The sequence below is a fragment of the Numida meleagris genome, chromosome 3 (genome assembly GCF_002078875.1).
Source record: "Numida meleagris isolate 19003 breed g44 Domestic line chromosome 3, NumMel1.0, whole genome shotgun sequence".
NCBI lineage: Eukaryota > Metazoa > Chordata > Aves > Galliformes > Numididae > Numida > Numida meleagris.
In genome coordinates, this window is record NC_034411.1 from 11,740,689 (window position 1) to 11,767,733 (window position 27,045).

Genomic DNA, 27,045 nt, shown 5'->3' on the forward strand with positions numbered 1-27,045 from the left:
GCAGCAGATTAATGATGTATAAGCTAGAGCTTCAGAAGTTCAAATGGCATTTTTATATCAGCGTTTCCTTGGAAGAAGAGTTCAGCTCCTAAAATAAGAAAACATCTGACACATTTTTTAAAACAAGAGGCCACGTACAGGCTTTTTGATCTCGGTTCTGTGTTGCAAAGACAGATACCATATTTAACTTAGCTATTCTGTGAGCACCTTGCTATTGTCACAGACTTCTCTGCTGTCCTCCTAACTTTTTTTCAGAACTAAACAGAGAATCTCTACTGTTTCCATTCACATAGAGTTATTTCTATGTCTACAATACAATGATGTATGTTTTATTTTTAGTGAATAACTTGAATTTCACAATAAATTTGTTCTGGTGATATAAGTAGGAGTTAACAACGTGCTCAAAGTGTATTTCAAATCAAGTTGTGTTAGTATAGTTCCCTGCACTGTGAAAGAAAATGTGATAGTCTCCAAGTAGATTCCTCCTCACACTCATAACCACTCCAAAACAATTGGTTTCAGCAGTTTCATCACGAAACAGACAGCCGATGCTTTGGAAATTGCATCTTAAAAAAAAAAGGAAAAAAACACCTCACTGTGAGGATGTCACTGCTACTTGTTTAGCTTTTAAAGACATTTAATCCTGGAAAAATATGCTACTACATTTTAGTAACTCAAGATCTGCACAAATGTTGTGACTCTCCGAAATAGAAGCTCTATATGCACAAGGAGGAAGCTGATCCCTCTGAGCAGAGCTGATTTTGCTCTCTTGAAGACGGTGTCTGTTTGGGTTGAAACTGTGAACTGCTGACTGGGCAGCTTAACTCCCTCTGACTGAGGATCCGTGTTTTTGGTTTAAAAAACAATGTTTAAACTTAGAGCATTTGCACTAAGAAGTGAATCAGCAAGATTCGGGACAGCCGCTTTCACTTGAGAGAGACTCAAAGATACCTTCATTTAGTATTTGCTGTTATATACTATTCCTATTGATCATGGCAACACACTGAGAGCTTTATGAGCTGGAAGTGAATTTGCCTTACAATACACTGAATACTGATCATATTGTAAATACTGTTGCATTGTGCTATTTCCTATGAGATGAAGACAAACTCTTTTAATCTCGCATGAGGTAATAAAGATTATCAGGCTCAGAAGTCTGAATGCTTTGCATCTATTCCTCTTTTCTGCAGCGTACACTCACACTTTTGCCTGGCAGCCAATTAACTCAGCAGCCCTTGGGAAAGGATTTCTTTCTGCAGAAATAGACATAAAGACTGTAGTCTCTGTAATATACTTCAACATGAAAAATACTTTAAGGTTAACGTTAAATAACTTTCTTTATTAACTGTTTTTATGGCTTTTATGTTGTTTTCCATCTGATCATATTGCTACAGTGGCTGCACATTATGGAGTGCTCCCGTCAGCAAGGGTTTGATGCACACCAAGGGCAAGCCTTTATTTAACTCAGTGCATTGAGACTATATTAAAGGCACCTTTGTGGAGAGGTACTCCACAGAGTTATACTGACTTTTCAATGAGCAAATAAAAAAAAAATCTATAAATGTAGGTAGCTTTGAAAGATATGCCTCCTATTTATTTCCATGGAAACTACAACAGATGCAAAGAGCGCAATAACACTGATAGAGCGCAAACGCTCAGCTACAAAGCAGTATTTTTCAACATGTGCATCACCATGAGCTCTGCATTTTTGCCAGTGATGAACAAAAGCCTGCATGACACAGTCTTAAAAATCTGCACCAGTGGAGGTGACCCACTGTTCCATTAGCATTCAGCAAGTGTCAATGAATGTCAATGGGGGCTACTTTTTCCACATGAAGGAATTCAGTTCCACACCTTTGCTCCATACTCACTTCCATGTCAGATGCCTTTCTCTCAGACTGCTCCTCTGCTGCCATTAGTCACATGGCAACAAAACGTAACGGAATATTGGCAGGAAGTTTCAACCTCTACTGCCACATCACCAAAATCCACTTCTGACATTGTGGACAAACATAAGAAAATAGGAGGCAATACTTTCAGAGCAGCCTTCATAACTTGGTCCAAGTGACAGAGGTTCTGGGATGTACAAACTCTTTAATAGTGTATGACACCAGCTATGACACACAAAATTTAAACATACAGCAATTTCAGGATGCACAAACCATTCTGACAGCCACTATGCGAGCTAGGTTTGCTTGCTTACATTTAAATGAAGATGTCAAAAAGAAAACATAACACTTCCTCAAAAATTCTTAGATATCATAAGCATTAGAATTTTGATAACATGGGAAGAGATTTACAACCATGGTACTTTATACTTAAAATTAGCTTGACACAGAGATTAAAAAACACCAAAAGAAAAAAAGTAACCACACAAAGAAAAGCACAAAAACATCCATGTTACCTTCTGTGAGAACTGCTTTGAAAAAGAAGGCTGCTTGAAAATTTGTCATACAGACCTGTTAATGTTTTTAGCAGGAAAGGGATTACGCTGATTATATTCAATCTGTTGGTTGTTTTGGGAGGTAGAAGAAGCCATACTGACTTCCTTCTTCTGAGACATGCCAGTGCAAAATGCACAGTTAACAGCAAGAGAAAATGACTGTGCTGCCCTTTGTGAGATGGGATGGTTGGACAAATGAAGGTAATTTATCACACGTACCCTAAACACACACCTAGGACCTTAGACGTACTTCATTTCTCATCGGCTGCTCTTGCCTTCTATTCCTCATGCAGCTGCTGAGCACTTGCTGGGAAATTCCACATCCGCACGCTCTTTTTTCAGAGTTCCCCAACTCATAGCTCATCCTGTCTCTTTTACTTCTAAATATCCTTCGTTTCATCTCTCTGCAGTTTCTTAGGACATTAGCCCCACTGACTCTTACCTACACTTTATCCCTCTCCATCATCAGATCCTTCTCAGGCTCCAAAGCGCTTTGTTAATTGCCTGAAAAGCAAATACGCAGCAAAGCTTTGTGCTTCTATATGAGGTTTAATTTTCTTTTGGGACCTATCTTTAATACATGAATGAGCTCTGATGCACATTTTTTTTCCATATTTGCACTGCTTTCTTTATCTGCCTTCCTCTCAAGACTTTTCCTCTCTCTTTAAATGCTCCTTGTTAGATATTCAGCAATAACTTGGCCTGGGAAACGTTGAACAAAAACAAGCAAACAGGAAGACAGAACATAAGTTTCCTTTCTCTAAACACTTAGTCTCTTCTGTTTGCCCTCAAACAGGTTATTTATCTTGCTGCCCATATCCATGTCCCTCCAGCTTTTTCCTTTGCTTCCTTTTAAGTGTAACTCTAGTAATCTCTATCTAATTCACTCACTGACTGGTTCTTGTAACATTTTGAAATAGTTTGAAACCCTCCTATAATCCAAAAGGTGCTTGATCGATCCCAGAGAAGAGTCAGCCTACATTAAGTGCAATTCTATGTCCTTCTCTTCTAGGAGTCATCAGAAGGCTACATCTCACCTCAAAGGACTAGGTAGTCGAAGAGATTTTTATCTAAACTAGAACATATTTTCAATCCACTACACCATATGCATGCCTTAGCTATATCTTAATTTTATGGCACCAATGTTATTTCTTCCTTTCAGGGCAAAGGAACTGGAACTGCAGTACCAGAAGAATGTAAACATAGATCACACCAACATAGCTACCTGCAGGTTGATTTAGATGTGTTTTGAGTATATATCAGAGATTCCATATTTCTTTTGGATGAATGTGACACCTGTCCCAGTTGCCATGTCTCCAGACTGTTTTCTGCTCTCTTGCTGTGTCTGATTTGACTAATTCAGGCCTTGAACCTGCTCCAGGGTTTGTGGAATGTGCTCTTCTGCAGCCACATGTTGGAACTTAGCAGAGACATGGGAAACTGACTACATGTACCAACTTGGGAAATACGAGATTTTAAATAAGCATATATTTAGAGCAAAAGAAAACATATATATTGTATTGCATATATTTAAAATTGCTTAGGAATTTTCTTTAATTCCTTCATAGTGTAGCAGATATTTTCAGTAAAAGAGAGATGCAAGTTTCTCATTGCCAGTGGTCATGGACTCTAATAATTGTATTCTTTGCCTTTCAAACTGTCTTGTTTTGACCCCATTTTATCCCAAACACTGAAATGATTTTTGAGCCAACATTAATCTAAAAATATATGCTTCTGAAATTAATGCATTACCAGATAATAAAAGTCCAACGTATCTCAAATTTAAAGAATGAGTTCCCTAGAGTGATAAAGCTCCAGCAACCACTCACAGCTAATTTATTTTAGATGTATGTACATGGTTCAAATTTTATAATATCCCAGCAGAACAAGGCAATCTTAACCTTGACTAGATTATTATAATTTCCAAATTGGTTGCCCATCTTGCTTTGTGCTTTAGGGAAGTTTGTATCAAATGCATTGTTAGAGCAGGCAAACCTGTGGAGAGGGGCTTAGGAGAAAATGATTAAAAACAAGGATGGCGTTAAAGCATCAGTACCATATTTTTATACTGTAAAACTATAAAAATGGTCCCTCAACCCTTTTTCTTAAGAGAGGTGTTCCAGCCCTACAGCACCGGCAAAATGTGTTCTACTTGACACCAGCGCTAGTCAAGGACACTTTCCTATGTATCAAGGATAGATCTAGTATAAATGCTTTTCTTAATGACTATCTGCTGATTTGCTGCCAGCATTATGTAGTTTTACACCACATTTCACTTGTTGTAATTCAATTCTGAATTGTCAAGATCACTTGCTACTGAGTTATACGTGACAGTTTCACTGCTTTTCCATCTGATCCTTTCTACGCCATGGGTTTCAACACTTCAGTCATGCATTTCTTGTAGGTCTCTGTCATACCAGGTAAGTCATACATAAATTCACAAATTAGGATTTTTACTACAGATTGCCTATTATCCCAACCACTCCAATTAGAATTTCACCAGTCAAGGAATTGTCCTCTGGTGCCAACTCATGCTGATTACACGAAACACACCTATGTATCATCTTTTAACTCTAGTTCCACCCAAAAAATTTGACATCTCTTTAAATAAAGGATCCAAAGTATACACCCCTCCTCCTCACAGTGCTGGTACCCCCTCCCCTCCAAGTTCCAAAGCCTCCTAAACTCCAAACTCTCCACCTAAACCTCTTGTCTAGTCATCAATTCATATCCAAGTTCTTCTGCTTGCTTTCTTGAATGAATTCCTGACCATTTTTCTTTACATCATCAACTAATACCATCCTAGTTAGCACCAATCAAGTCAGCAGAGTCGCATCAATTTATACCACAGGCTTTCATAGCCAGCATTAATTACACATCTGATGCATTATCAATATATTACATCAAATGAAGTTTGCATTGTACTTTATAACATCGAAGTTTCAATCAAAAACATTCATATTCCAATACATTGCCCATTTCTCCCCATGTGAGACAACAAATTTAAAGTTTTTTAATTAAACAAAGTTTCATTTATTTCAAACAGAAAACAAAGTAAAATCAATATGATGTAAAATTCCTTTGTCACTATTATAAGTAAGATGTTTCACTCTGTATTATAATAACATTGTGAAGCAATTTCCTCGTTTCTTTTGTGCTCTAGGTTTCTCACTTCTTTTAATCAAGGCAACAGTTATTTTAGCCTAAGAGAAAAAAAAATATGCTCACTTATGGAATATCACTCAGGCAAAGCAGAAATTCACATTTTCTTCATGTTAGCACATAACATATAGTACTACAGGATCAGGCCAAAGTTTTTGAAATCTACGTGCATAAGTTTGGCTTCTTTTTTGTGGGATGGAAATGGCTGGTGTTCAGCACCTTTGAAAATTCAGCTATGACTATTTGGACAATGAAGCTGTTCAGTTACTTAACATCACACTGCTTAAATGCAAGGACCTGAATACATACTGTTGCTAAATTCCTCATCTTCTCTACATTCCTTAGAATTTGTAATAAACCAGTAGGACAATATTTGGACTTGTTTGGGTCTTAATCTCACTCCAGGTATAGATATATCAAACCACCTCCTCCAGTAATTGGAGCGAGACAGTGTCTTCACTGGCCTACTTCATTGATAATCAGTGTGAATCAATGGACTGGAGTAAAACATTTGTTTCCTTTATCACTTTTATGGGCTACTCACACTCAAAAGTTAGATGTTTCATGTAACCTAAAACAACTCACATTTATATGTTCCAAGTGTTTAGACAATTATCTATATTTTTAGAGTATAGTTGGTTTTGATAGCAAAACCAGTAAAAAAGAAAAAATGAAATAACAGTAGTGGACCTCTACTGTTATCTGTGCTTCTATCCAGACTCCATTGATTTCCGTGGTAATTGGGCACATAAATGCAAATTTGAGTACCAGGGCCTGATTCACAAAGATACTTAAAGCTAGCTAGTAAAATCATCTGGAAAATCCCAGTAGGTACTTAATCTTCACATTTTGCCCCCTAACTGTCTCACTACAGCTAGTCCAAATTCTCAGCCTAAAATGAGCCTATGCTGAGATACATTGTGCTCTTCAGAGTTCTTCAATTCTACCTCACCTGGCTTATCCAACTTTTAGTAGTTTATGCCTAGGTTCACTCATTATGGATTGGCCTGTGGGACAGAATGGAAGACACAAAGATGACAAAATAATAGTCTGGAGGTAAATAAGGGCATAGAAAACCATGGCTATCCAAAATACAAAACTTAGGAGTTACAAGATAGCAGTTTTCTGCCAGAAGAGTTCAGTGGATCTAGGTCTCTTCTTCAAACGCTAGATTGTTTTTTCTGAACTACTACAAGCCTGGTTACATCTTACAAAACTGAGGGAAACTGACTACACTGCCTTTGTCAAGTTTACCGAAACACCAACAAATCTGAATTTGTAACTCTTTAATTCTCCAGATCCTGCCCCCCATGATGTGGTTAACTCCTTTATAAATCACCTTCAGTCATGTGCTCTTCCTGTACTCAGGCAAGCATTGGTCCTGCAGGTTTAAACACCCATTCCATTTTGCTCTCAGATTCATTACAAATTGGATTCATCAGCGAGTGAGATAATCTATTAAGGGTCAAATCTCTGCTTTTACTGCACCAGTACATACAAGAAGTAGAGCTACTTGCATGTTCCTTCTCAGTAAGATTAAAAATCAGTGGGGAAAAAAAATCCAGCCTCCTGGAAAAAAAAAAAAAAAGCCCAAAACATTGCATTCAATAGGAATAAAACATACTGAATTATCCAGCAAACTCTGAGAATTCAATGCTGATCACTTCCGTTACGTAACACCTCACTGCTGTGAATCTAGTGTACCTTAGCTACCATTCATATACTGAAAATGTTACAAAGCTTACGAACTGACAGTCTAAATTCCTCCTGCACCCCTAGGCCCAAAGCTGAATGTATACCTGCTAGCTGTTTCAGCTAAATTCTGCACTTCAAAACAACTGCCTTACAACAATGAACACCAAAAATTAAGAAAGAGCAAGTCTTTCACAGGTAAAAGAAAAGAAGAATTCAAGATCTGTTGCTCTTTTCCTAAACATTTTTCTAATAATACTGGTAGAAAATAATACATCAAACCTTGTATTTGCTAATAAGAACTTCCAACACAGTCTGTTCAAGGCAATTAACTAGCTTAACAGTCAAGTTTAACAGCTTGGCAGCTAGTTAGCATTTACTGTGGTATCAGGGGTGAAAAAATTACTTATATTTTGAGAGAAGAAAATGCTATCAAGGAGACGTAAGTCAGACTCATACCTGAAAACAGGCTTGGCAGGAGATTAACTTCAGTTACTAAGCAGAGTACCACTGCTTGCGTCAAAAAGTAATGAGCAACTGTGGCCCAAATTTCTGTAATAAATTCTCCTTTAAATCCATTCACATTTTAATTAAATCTACAGTTTAATTAAAACAGAAAAAAAGTAAAAAAAAAAAAAAAAAAGTGCCAATCTGGGCCACAACTCCACATGAAATAGTTTCTAAATGAGGTTCCTACAAAAATATTCTAAAGCAAAATTAAACCTTTCTTTTTGTAATAAGGCTGTGAAACAGATCAAAGATATATTTAAAATAAGCATAGCTTCATTTGAGTAAGAATTCATGATAAAATTTGAAAGCTGTGTGGTAGTATTGGAAATATGCTACAGTTATATGTATTGAAAAATAGGAATCTATTTGAAATGTGAGAGTATTTTAAAATAATTTCTAGGTTTGGGTTTTGAGTTAGAGCTCTTAATATAAGTTTCTACTAAAGAGGCCTTCATTCACATTAAAAAAATCATGTGAAATATTACATAAATACTCTCATATTCCAGGGTTTTCAAGAAGACTCAAGCCTACATAATTGCAATTAAGAGTGAAGGAAAAGAGAAACAAACAGCTTTTATGGAGAGGTGATAGCAATCACTGGAGTTCATTGATTTTACTGTAGGTAGCTGAAAAATTTATGTGAAAACATTTATAGTAAACCATAACTATAGCTTAGAAGCAGCCCAAACATACAAGCTAGAATGAGACTCCTTAATAAAAGAGAGTATCTCTAATTACAAGCATCGCTGACATTGATAGGCTAAGTAAAATCTTAGCTTAGTCCTCCAGAATTTTGGGCAGCATGTGTCCTCATGAATATGGATAAATGAGAACAGTATATTTCTGACTTGTGTTTGCCACCTTTATGCAACTGTATATCCCCTGAGGTCTCAGAACCACGTTATTAGATATTTCAGGCAAATTATCCCTTTACCTCACAAAAGAGAGATGGATTCATCTCAGAATGTTCAACTAAACACTAACATTCCTGCAAAGGTGGAGGGGAAACTGTAGTAGGCGGCAACCGAAGGTACGGGATGGGATGCGCTAGGACCTCCCCTGCCCCAGAGGTTGTGGGTGTAGACAAAGTGAACAAAGAGATAAGGGAGATAAGGAAGGATATATAAGACTTTGTAACGGGGCAATAAACTCCATTTTGCCGCTCATCATATTGGTGTGTGCACGCGTCAGGATGGCCAGGGACTAGGTGTTAGTCCTTGCAAACAGGGTGCAGTTTACGAACGGAATATCTGGTGCTGAGTAGTCAGCAGGAAACGTACTGTGATGACACCCTATCCTATGTCATCCTGTAGTAAAAATGAGACTACTACTAGCCAATCCACTTAAAAATTTACACTCAAGTTAAACAGTTGTTGGGCAAGTCTTAATGCATGTGAAGATATTTACAAGATACGACCCACAATTTTTCTTCTCATGGTAGGAAAAAAATTCTCATTTATTTTTCTTTTGCTAAATCAATTTTTTGCTTTGCTACACAGAAGTTATTATATTTTACCACAGCTCTTATTATATTTTAATAATTCAAAGGAAGTGTTTTATTGTTTCAGATACTCCTCGGGACAGGATGGACATTATGCTGCAGCATGAAGAGACAATAAATGTCTTCAGCTTCTGAGCTGACAGTGGAAGTTACAGGCTCTTACTTCATGTAGAAAAGACCTTTGAATGAGTGGGTTGCTTTTTCCAAACAACACCCTGAAGATACTTAGGTTTAATAAACATTTTTCCTAAATATTAGTTCATAGTACTTTCCATGAAGGAGATCATCCAAGACAAAGCTGCAGCAAGCTGTCCTGTGCCATTTTCTGATATGTTTTGATATTGGGAGTCTCACAGTTGTCTCTAGATAGAAGGTGTATGATAGCTTTCACAGTCAGAAAAAAAGAAAAAAGCAAGGAATTAATGCACCTACGATAGCAAAAGATCAAAATCAGGTCTTGAAACTACTACAGAGATCACAGTTGGTCTAGTTATCAAAGGTGATGTGTATACATGCACACATGTACTTGCAATGTGTAATTTACATGTCTCATTATATTCTCTATTACCTTAGACTGCAATCTAGCTTGTCTGATACTGATTTCATCTACTTCAAGTCAGCTTATACCAGGGAAAGTCTTGTGCATAGCCTCTGCTTTAGCCTTTTTTTTCAGGATATGAATGTTTCATCACGGTTATTATTTCTTTAATTTGAAAGAGCATCATAAATTTTAATTAGTGTTTAATAAAGGCTACTTCAACTTATCTACTGATTTGTAGCTTCAGTTGCTAAGAAAAAATCAAGCAAATCACAAAAATAGGTGCTGGGAGATAGAAAAGAAAAATCTAAATGTGTCAAATTGCAGTCCTTAATAAAAGCAGCTGTTCTCCAACGCTACTTGCATTTCACTGGTTTCACCTTCTTTGGCATTTACAGCTACTTCTTCAACGGGCTCAGCTTTGCTTGTGTCAAAGAAACGACTTCCATGGTTAAAGCCCAAACATAAAACACTACATTTAACTTGGGACAAAGAGAAAAATCACATGGTAGTTTTAATACCCTACAGAGTTGAAGTGTAATTCTCATGAAGATCTGAGAATTCCACATGCCTGTTGTTCCCTCAAGTAACCATACAAAACAGAATGAAATTTCTTAAACAATGACTAGACAAGAGTAGATTCAATAAGGTTCACACTTCTCATTATTATATGGCACAGAATTCTTTTTGGCTGAGTCATGAAACGAAGTGTCATTGCTACTGCTGGTATTAAATCTCCCAAACAGAATTTAACATAATTTACATATGCTTTCACGAGTGTCTAAATCCAACAAAGTATACTTCCATGCTTCAGTAATATCCACATAGGCGTGTCAATCTGATTACAACAGAAGATTTTGCACATCAAATGGAATAAGCATTTATATTATTAACTAACAATTTAAAATATATATATTTTTTTGTATTGCCAAATTTACAAAAAAAAATTCTTATATATATTTTGGTAATACCTGCAGATCCATTACAGAGTATAGTCAGGAAAGAGTTCAAAAGACTATTGCATAATAAGCAATTTTATCAATACTCTCGCTGTCCAGAGTCTATTACTAACTATGCTATAAAAGCAGTGCAATCTGGTACTATACAAAACATAAGGAAGAAACAATCATCCAGTCATTTTCTGGTAAGCAGCAGAAAATATGCCTGCAATTAGGAAGTTCTCCATATGAGCAGCCATTGGTCTTGACTTAATATGCATGATTATTTCTTAACTGCAAATTATCAGAGAGCTGCAGGGGACACAGCACCAAAGTCTGCATTACAATGCACTAGACTCGCTGGCTCCACACTGCACCGAAGCTAATGAAGAAAATGCCAAATGTAAGTGACGAGGGATGGGAGACAACACACCTTACTGCCTGAAATCGAACAAACACAAGTGCTCAAAGTCAGTCACAGGTCAGGAAATAGAAGAGATTCATCTACTGCAGGCAGGCCATATTTGCTGAAAGATCCCAGAGAAAGATGACCTGATCCAGTATCACTAGCAGCAGCAGTTTCAAGTTTTGCCCTCATCCATATGCACATGCAGAGCTGTCCCTGTTGTTTCCTTCCCCTCTCCTGACCCTATCACTCAAACTCCAGTAGGATTCCTGTCTAATCCTCTCACCACTCCAGCCATACTCCTTAGCTCCTAAGACCAAGACAACAATTCTCCTCCAAAAGCAGAATCCCCTTCCTTTGGAGCAAGACTCAAATGTAGCTACATCTGTGAATGTGCAAAACTTTTATTTCTTCTCTCAATCTGCTTTGATCTCCATGGCACAAGGAGCCAGAAGACAACCAAGGTCCTTAGGTAGCAGAACATGACATGGAAGCTGGTACTGCTCCTGTGTGCATCAGCCAAGCGTGACCAAATTACTGCAAGCACTTTAGGGGTAGTTTATACAACTCTTCCAGATTACAGTGAACACCTAAAAAAAAGAATTTCTGAAAACACAATGGAGCCTTTCCAATCACCCTGACTACCAATACAATAGCAATGCCTAATTAGGAGACAGAAGGGTCACAGTACACTTGTGTGCTCGAGCTTTCAGTAGCAGTACAGCAATGCAAAGTATTAAATTGTATTTTGTATTTCCTACGAAAGAATTATTATTCTAAGATCTCATACTACAAATAGTTAAGATAAAAACAAGGTGTTTTTGTAGGTATTCAGGGAGCGGCCTATTTTCATTGTATATTCCTGAAGCAAATTTTACAGTTAGACTTCATTTACACAACCTCCACTATCAGTCTTCCATGACACTTAGATGTGTATGATGTGTTTGACTGGTTTCTTTCCTGTTTTTATAACACTACTCTATTACCTTCCTACTCTATGTTGACTATATTCTCCCAAGCTGGTATCTTAGTTTGTTGCTTCATTACAATTTCCTTTTGATAGACCTGCTACCATTATCCAGAAAGTCTTTCAGGAATCCATACAGCTTGTTTGTACAATCGTGCTTTCCTCAGATGTTTATATTAATATTAGGTCCAACAAGTTTTTGGTAGAATTTTTCCCAGCCTCAGAACTAACAGCTATTTGATTATAAGCCAAACCAAAAACAAACTTTTTTTTTTTACGTTCTCAAAGCTGCTACAAGTCCTTTACTGCAACATGGGGTCCACCTGCCACTTTCACCTCTCATTTATTATGTTCTTATTTCTACATGAATTGTTAGATACAGCCACAATAATGTCAGTGAGACACTGAGCACTGTGACTAGCTAATGGTGTACCACTTCGCCTGGATGCTTATTTTCTATAATTTTCCATCTATGAATTAGCATTTATCTTGCTGATAGGGACTATTATCCAGTTGAAATCCATATGCTACTGAAACGGATCACTTAATTAACACCACAGTGCAATTCTTATTGTGTACAGAAGTATTTCCCAATCATTTACAGTACACTGAATGCTATTATAGCTATAGGAGCTGTGCAGTATAATAATATACTCTGGAATAATAATTTGCACTTGTAAAGCAAAAAGGTGGCTAAGTATTTTTCAAAGAGCACCACAGTATGCACCCTTTAACTTGTTTTATTCAAATTGTGCATGAATTGACACAATTGTATTTTCTGATAATATTCCCAGTAATCACGCCAGATCTTTTCAGACCAAAATTCTGAAGGATCTGTAAAGAAAATAATCAGATTGAAAACTCTAAAAATATTCAAATCAAATAATTGTTTTTTCTACCTTTAACATTATATTTTTTAATGAACAGAATGCAGGACTTCAGAATTAGCAGTTCCAGGTATGCTACTGAAATTTCAATGGCAGTTGTAGTTTTCTCTTAGATGCCAAAGAAGGGTAAAGATTCCCATTGCTATCAAAGGAATTAGCAACAGTCACACTGAAACAATGGATTATTTCTTTTTCTCATAGACTGTCTTGAACTTATAGCTGCCTAGACAGTTTCTAACAGTGCAGATATTACTTTAACACTGCACTTTCTTAACAACTAGAACTATCACAGAGGTGGTATGCGATTTCCAGTGGGGGAAATATTGGCCTTTATGACAGAAAATAAGAGGACTGATAGAGAATAATACACTTGCTGTAGTAAAATAAAATACTTACTCACTAAACATCAGAGCCCTGCTGTGGATCATCCCTTCTTGAAACAAAATGCAATGAAATACCTCTTTTTGATCAGCCTTGGACACAGCCTCATCGCTCAGTCATAAAAGAATATTTCTTCTTTTCATAGAAATGCCCTAGAATTCATTTTTAGAACTATCTTTTCATCAATTTTATCAATAAAGAAACCCACATACAAAAATTCCATAGGAATATAAACACTACCAAGAAATGATACATATCTAATACATATTTTCTAAAATCTCAGGTTCATCCCTTTAGTTGTAAAAAAAAAAAAAAAAATGAGAGTTCAGATCTATAATACAGTCTCTGTTTCTCCAGCTGAACTATTTACTCAAAACATCCCAGAGTTCCAAAAATCAATGTGACTGCTCTTCTTTCACTGTCCTATTCCTATAATTTCTTCATCTAGTGTTGGCTTGGAGCAAAGTGGAGATACTTCAGCTTTGTTGAGGAAAAGCCCCCATTCCATTACCAGTTCTTCAAACCACCCAGCTCCCTGTCAGCTTCTGCATCAACTTTTCTCTAATCCACAGAAAGACAAAGACTGTAATCATTATGCAGTGTCAATGTAGCTGTTTCTTCATCATTGCTACCATTACTATAACATAACTAAAATCTCTCAATGGCATCTAGAGAGGAGATCATGAATTACTTGATGTGGCAAAGAGGAAAAGATCTATCAAAAGCCATGATCTCAACCCTATCTCTCTGTTGTTACACTGAGGGCAAACCATTTACTCGTGACTCCATTTGCAAGTAGGAATCAGGACACTCACTGCAGACCCTGTCTTCAATACAGGATAATTCTTTCTTTCACCCAAATTTCAGGACAATTATAGTTTAACACCAGCACTTTGATCATTTCAGAGTAGTAGTAAGTAGCTTATAGTTATGCCTTCTAATAATATAAATAGATTTTCAAGTGTCCGGACATTAATATGAGGCATAACCTCAAAAAGCTGATGCTTGAACTTCTTTAAAACTAAAATTAAATAAAGTGTTTGTGAGAAATCTTTATGTAATTAAAAACAGTCACTGCTAAGGAATTCATTTTCCTACCTATCAACTAGATTTAACAAGTGCCAAGGTGGACATAAAATTCAGTGAGTGTTTTTACTGAATTAATAGTAATAAATAAAACTTTTAATTGCTTAGTCTGTAAAAATAAATTGATTTACTTATATAAACTATCGAAGGAAGAATTAATATATAGTAGTAGCCAGCAAATCATTGTTCAGCTGCAAGGTCACTTGTGGATTATATATTTTAATAAAGCCACTGAATCTCTTATGAAAGTTTTCTAAGAGAAAACATACAGAATTATTACACAAACATAAACTTATTTCAGAACAATTCATATGGTTTCAGCAATAAGGCATGCACAAGAAGTTAAAGGCACTTCTAGATGACGTACCTGTTTCTAAAAACAAACTGGGCAGAAAGTATCACATACCTACTCTGTTTCATCACCTCTGCACTGAATAGCTGATTAAGGAGGAACAGGTATTTTCACCTGCTTCTACTTTCTGCAGATATGAATAAGGACTAATTTAGTTTCTAACCAAGAGTTTACAGATAGCACATCTTAATAATACACCTCAAAGTGTATGTTATGGAGTCACATACTTTTCGTAGAATAGGTAAATGAGCATTATTGATGCTATGATGTCTCAGTTGCAAACTTTGCTGAAAATTCTTTACAATCCTTCCTCACTGAAATGAAATAACCTGGGTCAAGAAACCAGTCCCTACCATGCTGTTGTTCACCATGCAAGTCAATCAGAAGTTCTTTGAAATTCAAAATACCATAGAGCTCTATACGTAAGTTTCATCTGGAATGCGTTTGGCGTTAAAACTTGAATTATGCATTTCCCTGAAACATAGACTATCACTTTGAACCAACTTTTTCTGATAGCATTTTAAACACCGGCCAAAGTTGGTGTAGTTGTACTTATGAAAGTATCATACGCCCTCCTACCCTTCCAAAATATGTCACTCTGACCAGGCATTTGTCAAAAAACTATGTCCATCTGCATGAGGAGGGCTTGCCAGCAAAACCAGCATAGCCAATTTTTTGCTTGCTTACTCTGATCTGAGCACTTTGTAGATAACTACCTAACAGAGTTTTTTCACTCTCAAAATACCATTTCAACTTCTAAAATAGCATTGTGTACTTCTCGTTACTTTTAAATCGTAGCTGTTTCTGGATATAGATATGAACTTGAAAATAATACTCAATGAGTTAACCAGTGTCACCCGAAAATAGGCAGGACAATCTGACTATATTAAGCAGAGGGGGGAAGAGCAGGGAAAGTAAAAGTAAAAGAGTAATAAATCCTCTACTTCTTCCCAGAGGCAAAATTCTGAGAGACTGTGAAATCTTTATAGCATAATTTAGTAGGTCAACCCTACAGATAGGAGAACTACTCATTTTTAATGACATGTGGCAGATTTTGCCATTTCTACTGCTGCAAACTCAACTGATTTTCATTTCTTTATGGGTTTTTATTACAGAAATAGTTCAAGTAAACAACATTCAAATGAAGGCAGGGTACAAAATGCTTTGGGTTTTTCTCTTTACCTTCAAAAAATAAACAATAATGCTGAGATTAAAATTTAGAAGCTTTACACTGAACTCCACTCAGTAACTGACTTCAGTGAGATTTTAGGCACAATCCATGTTAAAAACCTACAAAATAAAGATCTTTCATGCATGTTGAAGAATAACCACCTGTAAATATATATTTAAAATAATTGAACTTATGAGTTATGGAACAAATGATCTACTGATCTAAGGGAAATAAACTATTATTCTTTTTTTTCTTTTTTCTTTCTTTTTTTTTTTTTAAACCATTCTGTGTAGTCTCTCTAGTTTTCCACCTGCTTACAGGCTACCCAAAATAATCTGGTTGGCAGTTTTAAAAATCACTCTTATTTTTATAGCACCACATAAGCATAGTCTTTCAAAATACATTTATAAAGAAATGATCACAGTAAAGCTGACAAACTGCGTAGTTTCAAAACAACATAAATTAAAACGGCCATACTGGCATGCAATGCCTCTATTACAGAGATTTATTAAGGAAAAGCTGAGCAAACTTTAATTACAGCAGCATTCCCTGTGCCGCTGTATTACTGACAGGTCTATTGCCTCTTGCTCCAAGCTAGGATTATAGCTTTACCCAAGGGCTTTCTGTTTGAGAACCTCCTGCATAAGCTTTCTATGACAAAGTGTACGAGTAAAGTGCCTAGAATTGCACTGTCTAAACCAGCGTAGCTCAGTGTTTTTCAAAACAAAAATCTGGCATCCTGTGGGAGCCCCAATCGCTTCTAGAGCAAGCTAAGTCCAGCAATGACATAAGGCAGGACACAGTTCAGAGATAGTGGCAATAGGAACCACAAAACAGCTAGATGAGACTGGTAGTTTTCAAAAACATTAAAGCAACATCACAGTTTAGAAATCAAGCAGTCAAAAAACATCACGAAATTCAAGTTTTATGATTACTTCTTCACTCTTAGACCAGACACCTTTCATATAACTCACTTTAAATGGCTTAAATTAGACTACAATAGGAGTCTGGTGTCTGGTGTACGTAGTACTCATCTCCAGCTGCTACAATATGTCATTTCTCCAAGAAAGGCACTGCAGCTTGCTGATTTACATCAGATGAAAATCTGATGTAGTAGTCAGGATGTTACTGATGTCATTAAGCGTCCGAGTTAGAAGGTGCAGAAGCAGATCAGAAATGTCAAAAGCCCAAAGTTTTCTCTCTGCTTCTTCTCTGACTTGGGGAGTAGGGGTATAATCAAATTTGTGAATGTTTTAAAAAGGTAGAAGAAAACATTAAGAGCATCTAGTGGCTAATACTACTAAGGATGAAATAACAAGCCTTCTTTACTCAAGCTCAGTGATAGTAATCGAGAGCTAATAAAGACACGGAATTTCAAGGAAGATGTTTGAGCAACGTGATCTATTAGAAGGTATCCCTGCCCATGGTGGGAGGACTGGATCTAGATGATCTTTATGGTCTTTTCCAACACAAACCATTCTACATTTCTATGATCTGACACCAGATTGGTCTCTGGGATTGCTAAAAGTGAAGTTGAGCCTTTACAGTACAGTGAACTCACAGCTTACTCTGTGCTTTCATGGATCTCTTCAGACTCACCTTAGGCTGTTGTGAGACTGCAGCTCAATGGGACTGTGTGTGACAGAGGCACATAAGACGACAAATCAAGAAATCACTTCACCTTGTTGACTCAACTTCAGCTGCAGTTTGTGTGTACAACTTCTGCTGCCAAACACTTTAACTCCAACCATTCCTTTGAGGTCATTAAAGGATTTTCATACCTGTAGGACAGTCATACATGCAAACACAACCTGTACCTGTTTTTGTACATCTCTCTACCAAGAACTCTCTAGTGAAGCAAGAACATTTCCCAGTAGAGACAATTCTAATCTGGGCATGTGCTACTGAAAGCCAGAATGCAAAAATTTTTTGCAGATGCAAAAATCAAACTCCTTCCTTTCAGCTAAATAATACTCCAATTTCTACCTTGCAAGAGAATCTCAATACAAAACTAACAAAAGATTAGAAAAAACAAAAAACCCCATATACCTATGTAAGCAAAAAAACAGTAATTCTGAAACCATCTGTAGTTAATTAGAATGTACACAGTCTATCTGTTTGAATAATTGTAGATCTCAATGTTATTTTCTGCAGTATCTTAACAACTAGATGCAGGGACTGGACAGCCAGTTGTGAGAACATCTGGAGAAATACACAATATATTGTCACTGCGTCACTGACTTTGAAGCTTTCATCTCGTTGCTGCTTGTTCTTTCAGTGATCTAAACCTCCAGAAAGTGAAAATACATACTATCCAGAGAGACTGGAGATATTCTCAGTAGCCAGCCAGCCATTTTCATCTCTTACCACATGGGCAGGTCTGCAACGAAGGGTGTGCTGAAGTAACACAAGCTGAGTAATAAGCTGATCTGTGTCTACTTATTTACTGTAAAGACACTATAACTAGACCAAAGCCCTTCACCTTCAAACTCCTTCCTTCAGACTCTCAACTCTCTCTCCATGGAAGTCAGATATGAATAAAGACTCCTTTCAAAGCATCACTTTGTGGACCAACAAATGAAAAGAAGCATAGCTGAGAAGTCCTTCACCTTTGGCCTTGCAGAGCTCTCTCACTTCTGCATTAACAATGGGATAGAGTAGGGAAAATTCAGGATATTAAAAATATTTATGAAGGAAAAGCAGATGGCTCTGATGAGGATCTGAACACTGGCCTAACTTTGCTGTTTTAGGTCTCCTGACTCCCCAAGTTACATTCAGTAAAGCTGTTTTTTCTCTGCTCTTAAACTAAGACCAAATGAATTCACTCAGGACTGCTGATAACCTAGCTCACAATAGCCTACACCTACCTCCCACGCAGCACAGAAATTCTCCTCTTGGAGCCTTTGCTGCCTCCAAGTTTCACAATTTTTGCCAAGACTGAGACAACATGTCAGGTATCTGTCCTCATGTTGCCCAGTAAAAGATGAAATTAGCAATGTCAGAACAGCTGTAATTCGGAACCATCATTACAAAGATGTTTGAGCATTGTTGATAGCAGGTGTACAGCACAGAACAACAGCTAAAAATGGGATGGCTGTAACTCAGGGGCCCACAGTGACATCTACTGGAATAATTCGGCTTGAAGTACTTTTAAAAGACATGTCGTTAAAGATAACAGAGGAGCCTTTTTTCCTTTCAATACAAAAGGGATGGAAAATGATAATATGAAATCATCTATAATCTTGAAAAATGAGAGGACCATGCTAGAATTCAGTGCCTGAGTCTAAGGCAGGCTAGAGTATTGAACCCAGCTCATGCTGAAAAATGAATCCCAAAACCTTTGGCAAGCTCATCTGCTACCCCCTTTTTTCCTCCCCCCTTCACACTGCAGCCTTAAAAACAAAGATTCCAAGCACTCTCATGGTGTAGTCAGAAATAATACGTACATGGGCTGGCATCTTCTTTTACTCGTTTCACTGAAAGCACAGCTCCTGATCAGAGTGGGAGAGCTGCCAGTTTTCTAACAGTGTTAAATCCTTCCAAGTTTTCTCAACCATGGATTTTTCTCCTTTCTTCAAAGCAGAGTGTTAAAATCCTCCAAATCTAAACTGACCAACTTTAGCATGCTTGTAGAGCACACCAACCTCATTTAAAAACTTGGAACTGCTTTTCAGCAGTGTTTGTAATAGGCTTTTTAACAACACTAAATCCATTCAGTAACTCTACTTCTATGGCCTTTTTCTTAGTTTTTGTTTTGTTTTTCTGCTGTAGTTGTTAACTGAAATGTCTTTCTTTAAAGCTGTAGTACTTCGCAGCATTAATAAACAACAATTTTAGTACTGTGGGGCCAAGTCCTTACAGGTCGCACTTCTACATACTAAGGTAAGAGCAGGTATGTACAGCCAAGATGCCTGATCATCCTGATGATGAGAGCGAAACAGTATATTTTGGGATGTGTTTGAGTATCCAGCCCCAGTGCTGAGTGACTATAAAGGAAGCCTTCTAGGTCATGATTTTTTTATTTTTTTTTTTTCCAAACAGCAGCATCTATAAGAAAGGAGAAACTAGCAGTTGATAGCTTAACCTGGGAAAGAGAGCGGAGAAGTCCATTGCATACCTCACAGGATTCAGAGCAGGTAGGACTGCAGGAGAAACAGACCTCACCAAAACTGGAGAGGGGAGAGAGCTCTTTGAAAACTCCTAGTAAGAAAAAGTAGTGACTGGTCTTACATACATTTCTGTGTTAAAAATTTGAAGAACTGCAATGTATTATTCCCTTCTTCAAAACCAAATGCGAAAGGTGAAAGCCAAATCATTTATTTTTGAAAATTTTAGGTACGCATTTATGAAATCTTGATGCATGCGCTAACCTGACTATAAATTTGTGCTTTATCTAGGTATGCAACATCTAATACGCAGGCATCCCATTACCTATAGAGCCTTCAGCTCCAAAATGAGTGCCCAACACTTTACATATTATGCAAGAAGACAAAGAACATTGGTAAGATAAAGCTGGGATCCTGCATGACTTATCCAGCAGGGAAAGACATGGAGAATAAGTGGCATGGAAAGCCTAATTTGGCATATGGCAAGAAGGCTCAGCATTCTGCTCTATGAGCATTTTCCTGAAGTTAGGTACATATATGACTATATATATATCATTTGCTTAGGCCACCCCCACATCAATTCCCTAGTCCATCTGAAAAGCTAATAAAAAACAAAAAGAAGGAAAAACACCAGAATAACCAGTAGCCTACTGGTTACGTCATTGATCCAGCATACATGAGATCTAATTTCAAATCACTACTACTAAGGACAAAGTTAACTGTCTTAATAACGGACTTAACCCTATTTTGAAAGCCTGGAGACATTAACTACGTCAAGGTTTAATGAGAAAAAACTGTCAGGCAGAAGATGTCACCAGTATGTAGGATATTGTTTGTGGACATAGATGCCAGCTGAGTGACAATTTAGAGGGTGATGGAAACTAACAGTGGCCTGAGATGACCAAATGGGCAAAAAGTAGTTTAAAAGGCAGATTCCAATAGCATTTAAATATACACTTTGGTTATCACATCCTTGAGTACTGTCAATTGAAAACTGAACAGTCACATTATAAAGATCTTCAAATAAAAGACAGCATATTACCTAATTTTCAACTAAAACTCAATGATAAAATTGTAAAATAACATGGAATATGAGTAAACTATTATAGAAATACAAATGGCTTATCATTAAGCATAGGGAGGGAAAGGAATCTCTATGATAAATATTTTTAAAGGAAAGTGCTTTAACAGTTATTTAATCCAGCTGATAGCTCTAACGCTTCAAGAGCTTCAAAAATTTCTCAACTAGAAACATAGTTGTGCCAAAAATGTGTCAAACAGGCTTTTAAGAAGTCATGCCATCTGCTATGTTCACAGTGCAATTCTTGATCATTGGCTTTAGTTCCAACAATTCACAAAATGGATGAATTATTTTTCACCCTTTACTCAGTTCTAATGCACAAACTTAATCTGCTATCTTGTCTCCCCTCTAAGACAGACAAGGGACATTTTGTAATTAGACTGCAACTTCATTAAATCCTCTGGAAACCACTAACAATGTACCATGAAGAAGAACAGCAAAGCCTTTAACACGGTCTCCCACAGTATTCTCCTGGAGAAACTGACAACCCATGGCTTGGACAGGTACGCTCTTTGCTGGGTAAAGAACGTGCTGGATGGCCAGGCCCAAAGAATGATGGTGAATGGAGTTAAATCCAGCTGGCAACTGGTCACGAGTGGTGTTCCCAGGGGTTGGTACTGGGGCCTGTCCTTTTCAATATCTTTTTTGATGGTCTGACTGCGGGAACTGAGTGCACCCTCAGTAAATTTGTAGATGAAACCAGGCTGAAGGGAAACACTGATCTGCCTGAGCATAGGAGGAGTCCTGCACTTTGGTCACAACCCCATGTAAAGCTACAGGCTTGTGGCAGAGTGGAAGACTGTACAGAGGAAAATGACCTGGGGGTGTTGGTCCATGCTTGGCTAAACATGGCCAACAGTGTGCCGGTGGCCTTCTGAAAAGGAGGTTGTGGTGAGGTAGGGGTTGACCTTTTCTCCCAGGTAACTAACAGTAAGACAAGAGGGAATGGCTTAATTTGCTTCAGGGCAGGTTCAGGTTGGATGTTAGGAAGAACTTCTACTCTGAAAAAGTGGTGAGGCATTGGAACAGGCTGCCCAGGGTGGTGAGCACCTCCACCATCCCTGGAGGTGTTGAAGGAAAGGGTATACATAGTACTTGTGGACATGAGTTAGTGAGCAATATAGGTGGTAGGTGGACGGTCGGACTAGATGGTCTTCGAGGTCTTTTCCAACTTTAATGATTCTATGATTATTTATCTTTTAATAATTTTTATCTGTTTGAGTGCTGTTGTCACTCCTTTATCCCACCTCAGACTCGATTAAGCATTCTGCTAGGGCCCCCTCCCCGGCCCTGTCATCTTGCAAACCTTCAAGCAAGTAGAATAATGAGGAGCTTCCTCAGGCCCTTCTCCTGTTTGAACTATTAGGCCATCAGGGCCTCCTACAAAACAAATGCTTCAAGACATAGCCATTAATAAATTGCTATTTGATGCTAGGCTGGCGGCAGTTCCCATCCTGATGCTATGCAACAAAGTACCTTTTCCCCAGCCAGGCCAACGTACTCCATCAAATCCTGGCTGCTCAGTGCTACCTGGTAAGTAATTATCAATCTTCGGTGCTTGTGGCCAGCGGCAACCACCTGCTGGCTCCACTTGTCAGCCTGCAGAAACACAGGCCATTGCAACAGAACATTTTGGTCAGCTCGCATACAGTCCGCTGGATGAGGAAGTCCCAGATTGGCCATGGATCCCTCTCTGATAAATATTAATCCTCTCATAAAATTTCAAACTTTTCTCATATGAATACATGATAATTATTTTTTTCTGCCAAGAAAGTCAAGGTAGTGCATGATACAATATGATGGCATCCTTAGGCGGGGCAAGCACAACAAATGGCTTCTCTCTTCACTGACAGACTCATGACTGATATGTCTCCTACATTCAAGCACCCATCGGAATCTTCTTGATGTAGCATTTATCCTTTCAAATCTCTTAATTAAAAAGCCACAGCAAAGACCTAGGTAAAGTTCACCTGATAGAAAAGTTGATGAATCACAAAAGTGTAAAAGGAAGTGATGATACCATATTACCAAACACGTACCTCACCTGCAGAGATAAGTTAAAGCAAAATCAAAGCCAGTCCTATGCATTAACATCTCTTTTTGCTAAACCACAAATAAAATGGAAACCTTTGTTCCTCATTAGGTTGAGTTTCACTGGTTAAACACCAACCAGTCCACTAGCTGTTCAATTAGCAGTAAAACAGGCATAACAAATTGAATGCCAGACACTAACCACTCTGAGCAACTTGAGGCCTGGTTCTTCACATTGTGCGACAGCGATACTGTTAGCCCAGAAATTCATTCTTTCATTTGTAAACTTCTCTCTCCATGTAATTACTTTGGCAAAATGCAGAAGAATTGATAAATCGTGGGTGAAGAGAGTGGCAGGCACCCTTGTTTCTGAAGCTGGTTATTTGATAGTTCCAATTCTTTTTTGAATGTTGCTGATTTTAATCTACATTTTACACGGCAGCAGGCTCTCCTGGGGAAACAAGGAGGCAGATTTGAGGTAAATTTATGAATAAATGATAATCCTCAAATAAGTTGCAATTTTGTCAACCTTCAACCAGCAAATTCTCACTCCATTTAGCATGGTTTTAAAGCACCCTGGTGGGATGAAAATGGCGGAGGCACAGGCACCCGCTGCCACATCTGCAGAAAGATGAATCCAGTTTGTAAGTCACAACACCAGAACTACATATAACAACAGCACAAGACATCTCTTAATTGTACTGAGGGCTGATCCAAAGCCTCCCTCTGCACTGTTGTTTATTTTCTCTTCCCCTTAGATGGCACACATTCTCCCTATAGCCTCTACACATTTTGTCCATAAATTTCCATCTTCTCACTACACTCAGACATCTCTGAAGCCTAGAGAAGGAACTAACGTAAATCCAGCTACCTCTTTCCAAAAGATATTCAAAATTATGTACTCACAGAGCAGTTTATGAAATGCTAGCTGAGATAAGCTCAACAATAAATACTTGTCTTAACAACCTTCAATTTTTCCACCTCAGATACATCATATCTGTCTCCTGAAGTGGTTTCTGATTCAAACAGGATCTACAAACCATAAAGAGTTGTGTTAGCATACTGCAGTCTAAACACACATAACGCTTTATAATGATCAAAGGCTACAATGCCAACACTTCACGAGATGTGCTTTCAAACACCCTGTTTCTGACACTCAAATCTCTACATCAACAGTCTTTTTTTCCAGAAGAAACTGTAACATTTTAACAGGTATGATACAGCTTGCATTTCCTAGTGTTATATTTCACTTCCTCTTGCAAACAGGCACACAGGTTTTTCTCTCACCCAGTTTCTTTCTTCATCTGTAGAATTCAGCATCATAGAGAAAACTTCACTATGCAAGATATACTCCAAAACTGCAGCCACTTTGTGCATCGTTTTTTTTGTCTTTAGACAATCAAGCCACTTTTGCATTCTTAGGAATTAAATCTATCAGAAAAATTTACAAGACTTAATAGAAAAAAAAGGTGAATGTTAAAAATCTTGAACTTTCAGCTTGCAATAAAAAATGTTTCCCATCAACACAGTAGTTTTTTTACGCTAGTCACATAGACGTTATCACTAATTCATACATCACATTCCCAGCCATACTGAGACTAACAGTACCTCTCTCATTGGTTTAATGAGAACAAGTTTTTCCGTCTAGATTTTGAAGATAGACGGGACCAATTAAATTGATCTAGCTGAGCTGCAGAACACCAACAGCCACAGAAAGTCACCAGCTGTTTCCATGTCGAGTCAAAATAATTCACAGATGAACTAGCACATTTATCCGCCAAAAAATATCCAGTTCCATTTCAAAATTTTGCCCAGGGAACTATATCCTTTTCTGCTTTTAGTCCTTTTCATCTAGCAGATCTTCACGCCTTTGTTTCTTAAAGAAATTTCCAGAGTCAGGTAGATTTCTCTTACACAAGAGACTTTAGGGATCAGTAGTTACTTCTTAACCCTCTTTTCAGTATATTAATATTTATAAACTGTATCTATAAATTAAAGAAGAAAATCTCAAAAAGATGCTGCTTAGTCATTGAGGATGAATAGAATGACTCATAAAGACTTAGATGGTAACACAGTTAATACAAGTTGTGCACTGTACCAAATGTTCCCTTGTCTGGGACCTAACAATCCCTGAAATTCTGCTGTTTGTGAAGAATGAAACTGTTCAATGTGCTTCTTGTTGCTTGGGTTATAAGGGTGTTTTAATCATGGTGGCTTGGTCAGACTGTATATATAGGACACAGCAATGAGCATCAAAGACAATGTTTCATCCATTTTCCAACCAAATTTCAACAACCCATCATCTCAGGCACCACTGAGTCACAGTGCAGGTTGATATACAGAGACTCCTGCACAGCTACCATCATCGTCAGAAAAAGGTTTAGTTTCACTCAATTTATTCATTCTGAATAAATGGTTTTCAAACCTTAAGAAAACTGGCATTTTCAACCATTTCAAAATACTTAATTCCAGTGTGGATATCATTAAACAATCATTTTGGCAAGTATAATTTATCCCTGCACAGCCCATTAACACTTCCCCTTGGTGGTTTAATTTTGGACAAATGACAGGTCCAGTTCTTCCTGGTATTCAGACTATGCTAAAGTAAAAGCATAGGATTTCCTTTAGGGTCGGCTGGTCATACATCATGTAACAGGGGCTCATGAACTCTTAAGGTACGCCAGTACTGCTTAAATAAAAGGGCAGATGAGCAAATTTGAGTAGCAGACCTTTGCTTGTTTACATTGCTTCACTGTTAGTTCAATTATAGATCTGTTATAAAATGCTCTCTATAGTTTGCTACCCAGGAAGAATGCTCTAAGCTGTGTTACTGTAAACTCATCAACACCACTCAGCAGTAAAGCCAAGGACTACTGTCTCCTTCCTTCATTTAGGAATACAATTGTACCTTGCAGTGGTGTTTCTGAGTGGGACAAAAGTGCAGGAAAACCACTGTCCTTCATTTTGCTCTCAGTCATGACTAAGTTGAAACCAGGAATAAATCTTTACAAGGTAATTCGAAGAACAAAACCTACTAGTTTTGATCATCTGTGCTAAATGGAGAGAGAGAACTGTGAAATATGTTTGAGAAAAAGCCTGTATGGGCTGGAAGGTCTTCATGATCAAAGGAAAAAGCTGGGTTGGAGGGTGGGGGGAAGCGGTTAAGATGCAGATGTAGGAAATATAGGGTGTGACTGAGATGGGTTAGGGTTTTCTTTGCTTGTCTGTGTTTAATTGGGGAATTTGCAACACTTCCGAATCTGTCCTGCTTTCTCTCACTTTTAAAGGTACAGGATGAATTACACATCCAGATATTAGCTGCTACAAGCTTTTCATTCCAAGCCTGAAAGACAAATGTCATTAATTTTGTTCATCACTTGAAATTAGCTCATTGTAATTCTCGCAGTCTCCTTTCCCCCTCGCTTTACTTCTTTTTCCTATATAGAGCACTACATCTGTGTTAAAAAATCTAACAAAATAGACCACGCAAATTACCCTAAACTGCATTATAAGGAACTTCTCATTCACATCACTAATTCAATTGTTTCACACTACTTGCCTATTCCAAAGCTAATTTCAAACCTAATGTCGATGTTTGAATTTATACTTAGCAGCAGCAGAAGACCCTTTCCTCTCCCATCCTCTCCCTCTCTTCACAAAGAGTCTGCAGCAGCTGTCAGATCTGTGGTGTCTAAGATCAGTTTCCATGGATATAAATAATTAGCTCTATGTTCTCGTCCATCAGCAGAGCTTCTTGATCCAGTATGATTAATTTCCCACTGCCAGCGTGCAT

General features: G+C 37.7%; 1 long non-coding RNA gene across 2 annotated transcripts in view; it reads right to left on the reverse strand.

Moving 5' to 3' along the window:
* LOC110396899 overlaps positions 1–27,045 on the reverse strand; it is a 194,063-nt gene that overhangs the window by 54,044 nt on the left and 112,974 nt on the right. The gene's annotated exons all lie outside the window — the stretch shown is intronic.